Raw genomic sequence first — 15,384 nt, 5'->3', positions numbered from 1 at the left:
CTATTCAAAAGATATGAATTTATTTCCAGCTACGCTCTTTTAGGGTGCGGTGTAGCGTTCAATTTATGAATACTTGTGTCCCTGTCGCTGTCATCTATTCGCCGAGTTATTTTGTATAGAATTTTGTGGTGTTTCCGCGGTTTTCTGCATCCAATCACAAGTAGAGGATCCTGGAGAGCTTTTTCCCTCCTGTAACTCATCATTATTTTGCCGCGTTTTGTTCCGCACCATTTCACTGCCGGTAACAAAAGCACTCGTTTAAAAAAAAATGCTCCCGCTTCAGTTTTTTTCATCGTCGTCGTTTTGAATCAATTTGCTTGGAAGCGCGCGACGACCGAAGGCGGAAATTAACACGCCGATAAAAGGGAATGGCTGCCCCAAATGGAATTCACCGACAGCGTCGCGTCATTGTTGACACGACGAAACCCGGTTGACGACGGACGGTGCTTCTCCTGAAGGGGTTATCTTTGCACGCCTGGATGGCCGCCGTTGAATCGCCTATCCGCGTTGGGTACATTCACGCTTTGCTGAGCCTTAGACGAAAGATTTTGGAACGGGCGAACGGGAGTAGAAGGCTGACTGTTCGGAGATACCTGGGCGAGTGTGAGTTCGGGTGGAAAGTAAATACAATTGTAGCCTAGGCCTATCACTGTAACTGTTGATAACTTCACGTTCATGTAGATTCTCATTGCAGACTATACTCCACTGTATTTACGAGTAGAAAGCTGACTGTTTGGATATACCTGTGGGATTGGGAGTTCGGGTGGAAAGTAACTACCAGCGCAGCGTATGCATATTATTATTACTATGGATTACTTTAAGTTTATTGAAGTTCAAACTGCAGACAGTACACTACTTTATTACTTCATCTCGCTTCACTTCATTCCAATATTATTCTAATTTCTTCGGTTCTGCTTATTACCGGTAATTAAAATTGCATTAATTTGAATTACTTTTTCTTTTTTATCGATAAATACTGTTGGTTTCTTCTCATTTTTAATTTCCTCTCATAAATTAATTCCTAATTTTCTTTGGAGATACCGGTGGTGGTGTGAGTTCGGCTGGAAAGTAAATACAAACGCAACTTATGAATATTAATATTAAAATAGTTTACTATACGTTCATGCAAGTTCACACTGCAGACAATGCACTGCTTAATTACTTCATCCCGCTTGTCTAAATTCCAATATCATAGCTCTCATGTTAGCCACCTCTCATTTTATTTCCTTGTCTCTATTCCGCAGTCCAGAGGCATGCACCAATACAACGCAATTGTAAAGTAATTGCTCTCGTACTAAAATATCTTGAGAATTTCTTAATTAAATAACTATCAATAAATAACAATCTTAATTGTTGCCCTTGGTGGCATCTGTTCGTTCCTCCAGAAGCGAACGAGTCAAAACTTCGGCTGTGAGGCCACCGGTCTCACTCAGCAGTTGGCACTTGAGGGGCGAAAAAGGATGTCATGGTAACAAGCCGTTGCGCTAGGGTAGAAAGTTGGGTGATTTGCGTGAATCAGTGATTTCCCCTCCTGTTGAGCAAATAGTAAATCCTCTCCCACAGTCAGAGCAATCACGCACGCTGTCAAAATACACCTCCCGTCACAGCCCTCAATCGTAAAATCCCTGCGCATGCGCCGCCCTTCTGGCGCAAATGCTCGCTAGTGAATCGCTTGGTAACCGTCGATCAAGGAAGCGAGCGCGCGTGTTACTGGTGCATATATATGGCGTCGTCCGTGTGACACGTCGCTAATGCGGGGACAGAATCGATCCTCCTCCCGTCGCCACCGACACAAAAGCGTTTTGATAGATTGTATTTACCTCCCTCCTTCTTCCACCAATCCGATCACCTAGACTCGATGAAGTGCTGCCTCTTCCCTCATGGCCTTATTAGCTTAAGAGATTATTGGCCATTGGTGGGAAAAAATTTTTCCTCCGCGTTGATATTCTTGGCGAATATTGCAGAGGTCGTTGCCTCTGCACAAGATAAAGTTCATTGCAGGAGTGTTTACTTTGGAGGAGATTTACTTTGGGAGTTTTATTTTGCAGATTTAACCGCTAAGCAGCTGATTAATTTTTTATCAATTCTTTGATAAAATAGTAAACCTTTCTTTAGGTTAGGTGAAGACTAAGGGAGTCGCAATTAGTCCATAAATTATGGACTGAGGTCAGTCGCTGCAACATCGTTGTTTGAGGAAGTCGCGTTCGGCAAAGAAAACATTTTACACAGAAATTTATATTCATTTCTATCATTTTTAGTGCTAGGAGATAGTTTTATTATTACGATTCATAACTTGATAAAATTTCGAATATATTGCCCAAAACTTTACGAGAAAAAGACAATAGTAAGATACATAGTTTTTGAAACACTGAAAGAGGTACGTAATTGGTCAATGAATCACGAAACTTAATTAGCGACTTGAAAGTAGTAATCTAAAGCTGATTGGGTTCAGCAGGGTTGTACTACTTCCTGTAGAAGCTTTTTTTTATACGACGCAGCTATTTCACGGTAAAAAACGGATTGCATTTTCGGCCTTCAGTTTTTTTCACTACACGAATTGATTTATGTGCTTCATCGCGCCCGCCCGTCACTCATATCCTTCTGCTTTCACCAACTTCCCTCAAAACCGCACCGGACGAGTATCCATCATCGCCCTCGTTATTAATTATAAACAGCTGACAATACTTGAGTTCTCCTGTTTGTCTTTCCCCACGATCCATCCCGTACCTCGACGGGATTTCTAATTAACTGCGTTCCTCGACCACTGTCAACAGGGTGGCTTCCTTGGGCCGGGCGAGTGCTGAACTCTCTCGGCGTGTATAATCATCGCTTTCCCCTCTCCAATCGCGCGTGCCGACGGACAGGTCGTTCTCAAACACAAACACGACACTTGCTCGCTCCCAGGGAGATTTAAAAAAAAAAGCGGCTGCCGTACACAAACATGCGTTACCACCCTTTTCCACCAGCTCATCAGGACATTAAAAAACAACTTTTCGTCATCATCTTCGTCAAACTTAGAATGCATCCTGGAATAATTTTTCCCCTTTGAAAATTGAGAAAATTTCCACGTACCAGTTTCAACATAATGAGTCAACCGAGCTTATTCAACTGTTATATCTAATTGAAATTTGTCGTGATTATAGCAATTTTTAAAAATTTTAATAATTTGGCCAAAATTAAGTCATGGTGTATTTGTTTACTTAATGCTATAATTACAATGCTCGTGAGTTAATGTTTTCTGCAATAACTCTGTGCTCTTGTGAGAGTCATAATTCGTAATGAAGTTTGTATTAAAATTATTTCATGCGCATCAGGGTGCATCATGAAGATGACGTTATGTTTGCTCTTTTTTTGCTCTTGATATATATTCAAAATCGGCTAATGGTTCTTTTGCTTAACATGACGACTGGAATTCGTATATGCAGTCATATTATTTTGTTTCCTCCCAAGTAATATTTATGTCAATTAAGTCACTCCTAAGACTATGAGCATTATAATAAATGTCCTCTGAAGTGTTATTTACGATATAAAATACTGCCAACATGAATATTTTGATATAATTTAGGATTATTTTGTTTGTTCCTAAATAAATGGTTTATTTCAAAGAACAGAGTAATGGCAGCCACTTATTTTAGGTTAGATTACTTAAGTGAGGTGGTAAACTTTGTAGCCGTATTTTATTGAAGGACGACCCAAAAATTTCATGAATGTTTGAAAAAAATGCATTTGAGATAAAAAGCTATCTCTCTTGCGCCGAGTGGTCGGAGTGAAAAAAAACATCGTTCCTGTTGCCAATTTATATTTACGCCTCTGAAATGTCGTCCGTGGCCGAGATTTCTTAGTGCGCACGCCTGCACTTTCCCTACGACCCAATAAATCCATTTGGAAAAGAGTCCACCTTATTGCATTCATTCCCCCCTGTCCCCCCCTCTCTGCAGTACCTACTATAGCCGTCTCTTCGGTCGACACGTCACTTCCATCAACCACTCTCGCGTCACTAACGAAAAGATTACAAATGCATTTATGTATGAGAACTCTCTGAGCAAACCCCTTTTTCCTCCTCCCCTTCTCTCGCAGTCCCAATATATCTTTCGCCCGATACCACTTCCCCATCCTCGTCTTTACTCTTTCTTCCCAATATATACGCGCGGGCCCTCGCCGTAAAAAGCCTCGGGAAGGATGATATCCAAGTATGGTGGGGGGATCGAGCTTGTGAGGGGTGTCCGAAAGGGGCAGGGATGCGCTTGTATTTGGGGGATGATGGGAAGGAAAGGGAATGAGTCGTACGAAACAGTGGGGTGTGAAAGGGGAGGGGAAGGGGAGGTGTTGCGAATGAGTTAGATATGGGAGGGGGAGGCTGGGATGTGTAAAAGGGTGGGGGGTATATGAAAGGGGATGGTATAAATGAAATTGGGTATGAGACACTACGCAAGGATGGTTTTTTTTCGAGAGGGGGAAGTTGTCTGTGGGTAGTTTGGTGAGTGGCCCTAGAGGTAGCCGTAAGTTAAAGAGGCCAGTTTGGTCGTACCGAGGTTTTAGAGATGCTTATGTGTGAATGCCTGAAGACCTGGAGACTTTGTCGTAAATTTTCCGCGAATCAACGGTTTTCCGTGAACTCGTTTTTGCGATGAAGGTAGTGATATTGTTCTTTACAGATCTCGGTTAGAGATCATATTTAGTAGAGGAAAAGAGGATAATTTTTTAATGTTACGATTCAGGGATAAATATTTTTAGATTATGTGACTTTATTGAGTACCTTAAGTATGATAATTTATCTTTTCTGTTGAGACTTACCCGTGAAATCTGTGAAATCTTGGATCTGCTGTAAATACGCATTATGACCATAAGCTCTCTATTTAGTCGCTTTCGCAGTGTGTTGCTATCGAAAAATTAATCATAAGTAATATACCTATTTATTGTAATGAGAAATAGCTTTAAGCTTCAAATTGCCACCTTTCCCCTTCATTATTTCGGTGATATCACCCTCAGGATAGGTAAATGTTAATAGTTTAATATGTTGATAGGTTAATTAGGTAATGTCTTTCTCATTCAAGGAAGCAGCATCCTTACCGGTTCTTAGGCATATGTGATTTCTTAAGGCAATATTTGGTTTTCCTAACAGATTTGTACTTCTTCCTTTAAATATCAGAAATTTTTACTATTTCTATGCTACCTGCGGGCATTGCCCGCGCCCGTGGATCAAAGTTACCGTGGTTCCGAGCAGCAACAATTGAGAGGTTTCCGTCTTACGTGTCTCATATAAGATACCCTCCATTCTGCAGTGGGCTCATTGCCGATGAAGATATGGGCGTAAAACCTAAGGGTCCGGGAGTTGATGCATTCAGTTGCGTGTACACCCACCCGCTTGCACGTGTCTGCGCCATGGACCACGCAAGGGGGGCGTTTTTTTCCTATGAGGATTCCCTGTTTTGGAATCGGTTAGGGGCGTAGTATTTTGCCTTAGTTTGAAAGGAGAAGCTGCCACTAATCTAAAACTGGCAGCGCACATAAGAGTTGGTCGAAATTTCATGTGTTGAATTTAAGGTATCTACAGTCAATTTACTATCTTTTAGTCAAGAATAGGTATTCCGATAAGTGAAGAGTTAATTACGAGTGAAGATGCTCTGTTAACACGTTGGGTTGAGGTATCTCGTTGCGAATGGTGATCGCTTATTTTTAAGTTCGTGCGTCAAAGGTCGTTGAAATGACTTGAATCTTATCTATGACTGAAAAATATTTGGTGAACTTGATTAGATTCTCAGACATTGCTTGCAAATATCAAAATTGAATTATTTTCACCCTCTCATTTTTGTCACTTTATCATGCAGACTTGCCTTGACTGAATAAATCTGGGGCTAAGAAATCGAAAACGAATATAATTTGTTTTGAAGTCTATCGAAGTGCATTCATATTGCATATTTTACTTTCATAGATCTATATTTTCAACGAAAGGAAGTTTATTGACGAAAGCGTCGGTAGTGTAGCTTTATAATGACGACGAATATCTGGGATTTGAATCTGGGAAGTTATGAAACGAATGCTTCACACTGTTTATAAAATTGAGTTGAAACTGCTTGATTCCTCCTTTTTTATTTACGTCGCGTTGCGTGATATTTTGGTTTCTGCTCATTAAATTAATGCAACTATTGAAACCATAGCATGGCTTTGTTTTTGTCGAATAGCCATGGTCATCATGCGTCAATACCTTATTAATATGAAACGCATTGTTTTTTTATTTTGTATTTTGTTCAGGAAACAGATTAAAGTAGTTTTATAAGTTTTTTTATATTACAATATTATTACATGAGTTAGTGAATTTTGTTAAAGTTACTCTGCCATCATGTTCGTTCATCTAGGTGATAAATTACGCTTATCAGTTTCATTTACGAATCTGTATCTAGAGCGTTATTTTGAACTTAAGACTCATTCTACTAGTAATCCTGGTAGCAAATGTTTCATGCTTCTCGACCACTTAAAATATGTAAAAGTGCATTTAAATATTTTGAATTTATTATACCTACCATGAAGTTAAGTTACATAAAAAAATTATGCTGCCATCATTTCATCTGTTTATATTTTCTCTCTGCGTGGTGGTTTTCAACGCGGAGGGGTTAATTTTTGAGGTGAAATAAGTAGATATTGTGAATTTTGCATACATGAACGGAGATCGGTGCCCCGTATTATTTTTGAATCAGCGTCATAAGACAACAGGGAAGTGGAGTGACGGTTTGTGTGGGTTTATCGAAAGCGTGACACGCTAAGGAGAAGGGGAATTGTCGGAAGAGAGGAGGGGGATAGGGGGATCCGGCTCTCGCTGTGGCGTGGGGAGGGCGGTTTTGGGGCGATGGAGATTTTTGCGATAAGGGCCCTTCCATCGAGAGAAGTGTTTGCAGAGGATGAGAGACGTTTTAGCGAGAACTGTGACGATGGGAGCGTATAGTGTTTTCTGGGCGATCAAGTGGGCGGAGGGTGGGTGGAGGGGATGGGGTTTTGGCGAGGGATGTATGGAGCGTTGGTGAATGAGCGCTTCGTAAAGCGTGTGTCGATTAGAAGTGGGGACGCCTGTAGAGTGGGTCCGAATGTTTTTAATCGAGATTATCTGCGCTCTCTTTATTCTCTCCTTCTGCAAGTGCTTACGACGAGTGGAGGGGATTTGATGACAAGTCGGATTGAGATGTTTCACACGACAACGGTGAGTACTGATTTTTTTTTGTGTACGGGAATTAGAATTCGTTGAAATGATGTCAAGTTTCATCAATGATTGAAACATTTTGATGATTTTTTAAAATGAAATTTTAAACTTTTTTTATTCAGCTGCATCGCTACGATTTTTTTTCGTAAACCCATGATGAGAAAGGTAAGCCATGTTTATATTCTTTAACGAAAAGCGGTCGATTTTATTTATATTTATTCTTAGGGTTGTTAAATTGCAGAAGGAATTATTTGATCAGGTTAGTGTTTGAGCATTCGGTTTATGCTCTTTGGCATCGACATCAACATTAAATTGAACTTCAATTAGCAATTTGTCTTGATGCCCGCCTACAATTGAAGTCCATTTATAAAGCGTGTCTTGTTTTCTAAAAGCTGGCCGAGGAAACTGCATATACTAAGGCAGGAAACGGCAATATAATACAATCTGTGTAAATTGAATGTGTTACCTACGCTGGCATTTTTGTGGTATGTCTGCGATATAGAGTCAAATATAGATTGATGTTGGCTTAAAATTTTGATCTTTACACGATTAACCTTTATTTACTTTTACTTTTATAGCGTTAGGTACTACAATAGCTGTAGGAGCGGACTTACGTGATTTTTTACTTGTATGTGCGCTCCACCTTTTCATGCGCCATCGTGTACAATCATTTGTGATTCTATGAGTCGTGAAATGATTGGAAGATATTGAGGAGTAGAATTGTCCACCGCCGGCATTAAATCGCTTTTGGACACAGGGAGCTGCCCGAGCGTGTTTACCGCCCAGACCATTTTCACAAACTGCAATCCAATTTTGCATGAAAAGGGCGGATGGAAAAAAACTCTGCAAGTGGATTCCAAATAGACCGTTGCCAGACATGGGGTCAGCGACCTTTACCCCCACATCCCATAGACCCCTTCGGCCGCGCAAATAGTTGATTCGGGATCAGCGCTAGGATTTGCGAGCGTGCAGCTTCGACACACGCGTCAGCACGATCCTTGCAATCTGCCTAAGCGATGAAAAAGAAGCGGCCGTGGACGTTGCTTGGCACTCCACGAAAAATGATGGGAAAACGGAAATAGGTTTTTTTACGCTCGAACGAACGATGGACGAGAAGGAAAAATATTGCGTGGCTACGTGCATCGTGATGGGCGAAAAGATACCTCAGAATAAATGGATCGTGTAAAATCTTGTTTGCTTTGCCGGAATGAAATGAAGTTTAAAAATGAACGCTCCCGTTTAGTGTTTGTGAATGTTTATAGGAACCGAATTAACTTGGGTTTTCGAGTATGCAAGCTCTTGGGACTCAGGCAAAGCCGTATATGTGTGATGCATTAATAAGCTCAATGCATGGACCTTTTATACTTCTTCCAAAGCTTTCATAAAATGATAGTTCCTTTACCTTACAAATTGAACACAATTTCGCTATGAATATGTTTCCCCTAGGAGACCTTGATATTTTGGAGAATCTTCAGGACATTTGCCATACGTTTTTATCATCTAATTTAATTCTAATATTATGAAAGCAGCTTTAAACCGTTGATGTAATAGTTCTAACTCAAGTCTTCTTGCTCAATGTTAGCGAAAATCGCTGCAACTACTATTGTTCTCTTCATTTTGTAAAGTTATTCTCAAAAGAGATTTTTTCATGATTATTTCTTCAGATCCGCTGACGTGATACTAAGAAGGAAAAGTTTATATGGTAAATTGACCAAAGAATTATCATCTCTATGGAGGAGCTCCTTTTTCAGCCAGGGTGATAATCTTATTTGATTGTGTAAGTTTTTCTTTGTTCTTAGTAAGGAAGGAATGGATGATTTCCTATATTAACTCCTTATTCCGTATGGGGTCATGTATTCTCTTAAGAAACGAAACAGACGTTGACGCAAATCGGTCGGAGTTGAAACGCGAGGACCCGTGTTTATCGTTTGCAAGCGATTTCTGTGTCATGATTCAGGCTTTGACTTACAGTGAACACAGGAGCGAGGCTAATTATAAAATGGATTGGGGAATCGAGGAAAGGGGTGACGGGGAAATAAACGGGGAACAGCCATAATCCGGACAGGGTAGCAAGGGATAGAGCGGGATTCTGAATGTACAGTGTGGACGTGGCCATAGGGGATTGGTTGATGGCTTGTGATGCGTAGAGAAAGGAGAAGGAGGAAGGGTGGCGGATTGTGTAGTGCCGCGAGTGCACGAGGGCAAAACACTAGGGATCGCGGCAAGAGAGGAATGGGGTGGGTGTCCGTTGTGTTCCAGGGGGGTAGTAGGGTGCGGGAGCAAAGGGGATTTCATGGTCGACTGACCCGGTTCCTAGGAATGGGAGGGGCTCTCCCTCTGCGAAGGAGGGGGACAAGACCTTTTTCGAATGCGTGTAATGGGAGGGGAGGCACATTAAGGAGGGAGGAGAGCGAAATCGTGTTTTTATTTCGACCACCCTTCTCAAAACTCCATGCTTGGCCTCCTCCCCCACCCAGCTCTTTTGTCTCCTGCTGCTAGATATGTGATTGGTGCGGGCTGTTCGAAGAAAACGATTGTAAGTGCGTCGTTGGATGTTTTATTATTTGCCTCGATTCTTTCGCGCTCCTGACGGGAAATGTTTGAAGTTCGTGGAGAGCTTGGGTAGAAATTCTGCGATTAGGTCTGGTGGAATAATTCACTAGAAAACACGCTCACGCACTTGTTCAACTACCACTATACCACTATTTAGTATTTCCTAGTGTCCAAGAGAATTGAATTATTTTTAAATATTTGTTTCCGTAGTTTGAATAATTCCTTTTGAATCTCGATTACATCGGAAATTAAATTTTGTATGCATGCAACCTTAAAATAGATCAGGACTTCGTGTATATTTTCTCGAATGAACGATAATTTTAATCATCTCTCGAAACTGAATGCTCCTAAATCCCATTCCATCTTTTTATTTTTCTCTTCATGACACCAATTGCTTCATTTCTTGCCTTTTAATCTCTTTAGGCATACTAATTCTCACAGATTTGCTATTGATGGAGGATGCCCCAGTATTTGTTGTATCTTTCAGATCAATCATCATGACACATGTCAATATTCAAGTCCTCGTCATCCTCTTGCTCGTAAAAAGGAGCAAAGTTCTCCCTTTCACATCGCCTAAGGTGGCATCATGAGCATAGGATCACTGAGTACCCATACATGGCATTTTGTTTTCCAAGCGAAGCGTTCTACAAACACCCTCCAGCTTCCCCCAAATTGATCACATGTGCCGCTCCTTGTGGAAAAAATGTATTTATCGACTCATCGTGGCTCTTCAGAGAAACGCTCGAGTTGTAATCCTCGCAACTATCCCTCCCAAATCCTCGATCGAAGCGCAGAGATTATGTTGTCATTTCACTCGAAGAGGAACACCCAGCGGGTAGGGCGCGGGAGAGAAAATGTTTGGTAATCTCCCCCTCGGCATTCGACCGTTTGGATTAAGCGTTTTTCGAAAAATCAAAAACGAAAACAAACCGTGGGGAGGGATTTTTTTTTTCGGGTTATGGGTTTTAGGGAAGGTGAAGTTGGGAGGGACTGATTTTGGACCTATATGGAGTGGGTTCCATGTAAGTAACCCCCTCTAAAAATCGGAGTGTAGATTAAAGATAATGGAATTTTGAGCGTTTTTCTCTCTCTCTCTCCTCGTGTCTGTCGTGTTTCCTTTAGAGTAAAGGACTCATATCCCTCAGTCGCGAGGGACAGGGCGTGCCGGGCCGAAAAAAGTGATAAGGGACAGAACCGTGTGCTTGGATGACGTGGAGTTCTTGTGTCGGTTTGCTGAGGAAGGAGGGGGTAGGTCATCAATCACGGGTTTTCAAACAGGGAGACAAGTGATGCCCCTACTGCGTCGCTTCTATTCGATTCGACAGGCACCCCTGTTTTTCCCTCTGTATATCTCCTTCTCCTGACCACACACGAAGGCGTATAAGGTCTCCTGCCATCCGGGAAATGGAGTGACATATATTTCCTCTTGAAATGCGTTCGGTACCGATTTGGAAGGTCACTTTTATTTAGTGAGTGCATCAGTTTAATTGAGCAACTTAAAGCAATAATTTTTATGTCTACTTGGCGTTAGTTTCAAGATATTATCATTGTCTCCTATCGTAGTTTATAGAGTATGCCATACATCTAATAAGTTAGCGGTTAAATATGAACATTTCTTATTAATTTCTCTTAAGACCTGTGTCATGGGAAATATTTTTGCAAGATTGGTATGTTTTTATTTGTCAGTTGTAATTTTGCTCCATGCCATACTGTAAAAAGGTGAACATTTTATTCATTTATGCTTGAATCGACTTGAAAGATCGTCTCCAGTTAATACCATGGCACCTCATGTGTTGTACGATATTCCCCGTTGACTATTCATCTCAACTGGTATCTCAAATCTCTCATTCCGTGAGTTTGGAAAATATTTGCTCCGAAACTTCACTACCGTAGGACGCAAATGTGTCTCCCTGAAGGGTTGCAGGTGATCTTCAGGAAAAACCTTCGGGGACAGAAGAGGAAAAATGTGAGACGGTCGGAAAGGAGGGCAAAGATATTTGGAAGAGCGGGTCGATTTATCGAGGTGGGAAAGTGGGGTATGCTGCGGGAGGAAATTGAAGGCTGAAATGGTTACCAAGGAATTTCATGGTTTCATGACCGAGTGAAAAAAGTCCCTCGACGGTGTGAATGTTGAGCGTGGATGAAATAGGTCGAGTGAGGGTGATATATAGGATTAAGTTCTTGATAAAAGACTTTCAAGTGGTTATGATGATTATAAAGTATTAATGTGTTCCATACATTACACGAGTTGAAATGTGGAAATTATCGTGTGTTAAGTTTCAAGGAATATTCTGCTATCGAGCGCTGAACAGGGATTAATTGTTAATTAGCGTATATTAATATCACTATCAATAGCATTTTTTCCACAACATGTCGGTACCTGTGCGACAATGTGCTTAGTAATGAATTTTTCAAATTATGTATACATAGCGTAGACGTGTTTATTCATCTCCGGTATAAATGAGGTGTTTAAGTAGCGCTTGGCGCCTGGACCGTGATCGATATTTCTAGTAGGGATGAGTCGATTCCAAATGTCGATTCTCGATTCCACCGATTCTCGGGCACGGAATCGGAATCGAGAATCGATCTCCTAAAGTCGATTCCGATTCCATCGATTCCAGGAAGATAAATCTTTTGAGCATAGACTATAAGTTTGGGGCACAAAGGCTGCCACACATCTAAGCGGCCGCGGTGTCAGCCTTGCCCGCGCGGAGGATACGCCCGGCACGCGGGTGCTGCGACTAACATACCTAAGCGGCCTCGGAAACATGAAAATGTCGGCAAGAGCGACAAACCGACGAACCCTGAAATGGCGCGTGATCATGAGCAACTCTAAGAGAAAAAAAAATTGGAAACCTCGGGATCGGGAAGCAATACATGCGTTTTCCGTTCTTTTATTAGCCGCTGGTCAATGCAAATCAAAGTATTGCGATTATGAATCACATTCGGAGAATTCATCTCGACCACCAATTTTAAAGTATAATAGATCGAAATATATTTTTTTTCGAATGATATTTGAAGTCCGATGATAATAAAAGCGTGCAGAGAGCGAGTTTTCCTGTGAAAAAAGTTTCTTATAAATACGCGCTGAGAGCGGGTTTTTTTTATATACGTAACTTTTTTAGACTAACACGCGTCGTCAATAATAAAAAAAATTAGACACATTCGCGTTTATATAGCCCAGTTTCATCAATGCAACCCTTGAGGAAGTTGATACTTGCTTGGCATAAGCCGCCGCGGCCTCCGGGCGGACTCGACAGGTTGCGTTCGGCAGCCACCGCGCACCCGCCAGGCTGCTCTAGTGTGTATGGACGCAATGAACGCTACATTCTTGTTTAGCCACCGCGGCCAAACGAGAATGTAGCCACCGCGGCTATTGTTATTTTTAGGGATGGTCGGATCGGATACCTCGGATCCAAATATCCGCGGATATTGCCCTTCATCGGATACATCGGATCCAAAGTCGCGGAAGACATCGGATCTGGATCCGAAATTTTAAATAATAGATTCAGTGAATGCAACGCCCCATCAGGGTGGAAAAAGTTCCGATTCTCTCTTCGAATGCGTCGTCGCATGCGATTCTTGTCCTACTCATGAACCGTTTTGTTTGAGAACTCGCAGAGGTTGCGAGTAGAATTTCAGCCGTGGCCAGGATTTTCAGCCAGAAAATAAAAAAGGCAAAATACGACTGGCACATAGTGTGACTCTTCCCAAGAGATTGAACAATCATCGGAGGAATTTCAGCGCCGTAGGATGATAACCACGTGAAAAGTAACTACGTCGCAGATTTCAGAAAACCACCCTCGGCCGTCCACCAGCCCATGCCTCTGTTGTTTTTTTTTGTATCCGAAATCACACGGACCAAAAATCATTGTCTTCTAAGGAAAATATCAAATCACATGAAAACAATTGAAGCGTGTTTCATCCCTAACTCGCCTCACCAACTGACCTATTTTGGCCTATCTGCTTCAATTCTCTGTTTCTAGACGACAAATGCTAGGAGAGTGACTTTTTGGGCCCGAAGATATCTTGATAGCTTCGACAATTAGATGATATGCACGGGATTTAAAAAAGAATTAGACCAAACGAGACGCATTCCTGACGATATTTCTGTTTATTTTTCAGCTCTAATTGATTGCCACTCAGTTTTCTATCTACAATTACACTTTACTGATTGTCCAAACAGCATAATTTTCAAAGAAACAAGCGCAGCATTAACCCCTCAAACAATTAGAGACGGATTGGAAACGCCAACTACATATATCACGTAGCGCGCCCGGCTTCGCTTTGAAGGCAACGACGTCACTGAAGCAAGATCTGATTTCTTCGTCCGACTCCCTCATTTGTAGCCTTGTTGTTTGAAATACGGAGGGAGCGGGCTCCTTCCTCTCCACCTCTCCTTCACGTGCTGCTTCCCAGTGGCGTAGCCATGGGGATGGTCCGGACCTCACCCCCCGAAATATAAAAACACAGTTATTGTCCTTCACAAAAGAAAACAAAATATTGAAAAATCAGGAATTTACAAAATTTTTCTTTAACAAATTAAGTTTTTCGATTATAAAAAGTGTTAAAATTAGTTTAAAACCCATTATTTAGAGGCCCGGTTTATTTTAAAATTTCCCCCCTGGTTTTGAATCCCCCCCGAACGAAATTCCTGGCTACGCCACCCCTCCACCTCTCCTTTACGTGCTTCTGCTGCCCACTTCTTCCTCATGCTAAGCGGTTGAGCACCTTGTCACACATGACGTTAATGCCGTTTTAAATACTGTTAATTGTGTTGCTAATTGCACATTTGCAATTCAATTTAATGATACGCCGATAAAAATGTCTTGCGTGTAAACATTTCCACTGAGATAAGGAGAACCAATGATTGCCATGTGCGTGCACTGTGGCGTAAGTTATCCCGAGGATGTGCTAAATCCACCTCACCATACTGAAGCATTTTCGGATGAAATACAAGTCCGTAAGTGATGAGAAAGTAAAATTCGGGGGAAACGTGCGTGAGGAAAATTGGAATTCAGTCGATGGCAGGGGGGTACCCAGGAATTTTGTTAAGGGGGGATCCAAAACCAGGGGGAAAATTTTTAAACAACAGGGTACAAAGGAGAGGGTTTCAAACTAATTTTAACGCCCTTCATAATAGAAAAACTTCATTTTTCAAAGATTCATTTTTTTCATTTTTGTAAATTCATGATTTTTGAATATTTTGTTTCCTTTTATGAAGGAAAGTAATTGTGTTTTTTATATTTATATTCCTCTCGCTACGCCACTGGTCAGTGGTTCATCCTAAGATTTTTCCTATTTTCATTTCCAAACCCAAGCGTAACAGTTTAGGCCCTGAGTATGTGAAGATGTTTTTAAAAAACAACTTGAAAGCCCATAAAATAATTTTTAATTTATAAAAATATTAGAATGTGAATGAAAATCTAAGAAGCATTCCATTGATTGTATGTACCCACAATAAACGAATAATGACTTTGTTTAATGGCAGGAATTTGAAAATGCATTTGGATTCGAAAATATCCGATTCGAAAGATCTCGCTTCAAAAATCCTAGATCCGTCCATCCATAGTTATTTTATTCCATTCAATTCTTAAATTTTAATGACAGCGATGCTACAGATAAATCAAAATCCCACC

At 41.2% G+C, this 15,384-nt stretch overlaps 1 protein-coding gene across 4 annotated transcripts in view; it reads left to right on the top strand.

Annotated features, from left to right (window-relative positions):
* LOC124156038 (protein slit) overlaps positions 1-15,384 on the top strand; it is a 500,940-nt gene that overhangs the window by 14,134 nt on the left and 471,422 nt on the right. The gene's annotated exons all lie outside the window — the stretch shown is intronic.

The sequence above is a fragment of the Ischnura elegans genome, chromosome 3 (assembly GCF_921293095.1).
Source record: "Ischnura elegans chromosome 3, ioIscEleg1.1, whole genome shotgun sequence".
Classification (NCBI taxonomy): Eukaryota; Metazoa; Arthropoda; class Insecta; order Odonata; family Coenagrionidae; genus Ischnura; species Ischnura elegans.
The sequence above is the reverse complement of the archived record's forward strand: the minus strand, read 5'-3'. Positions and strand labels throughout refer to the sequence as shown.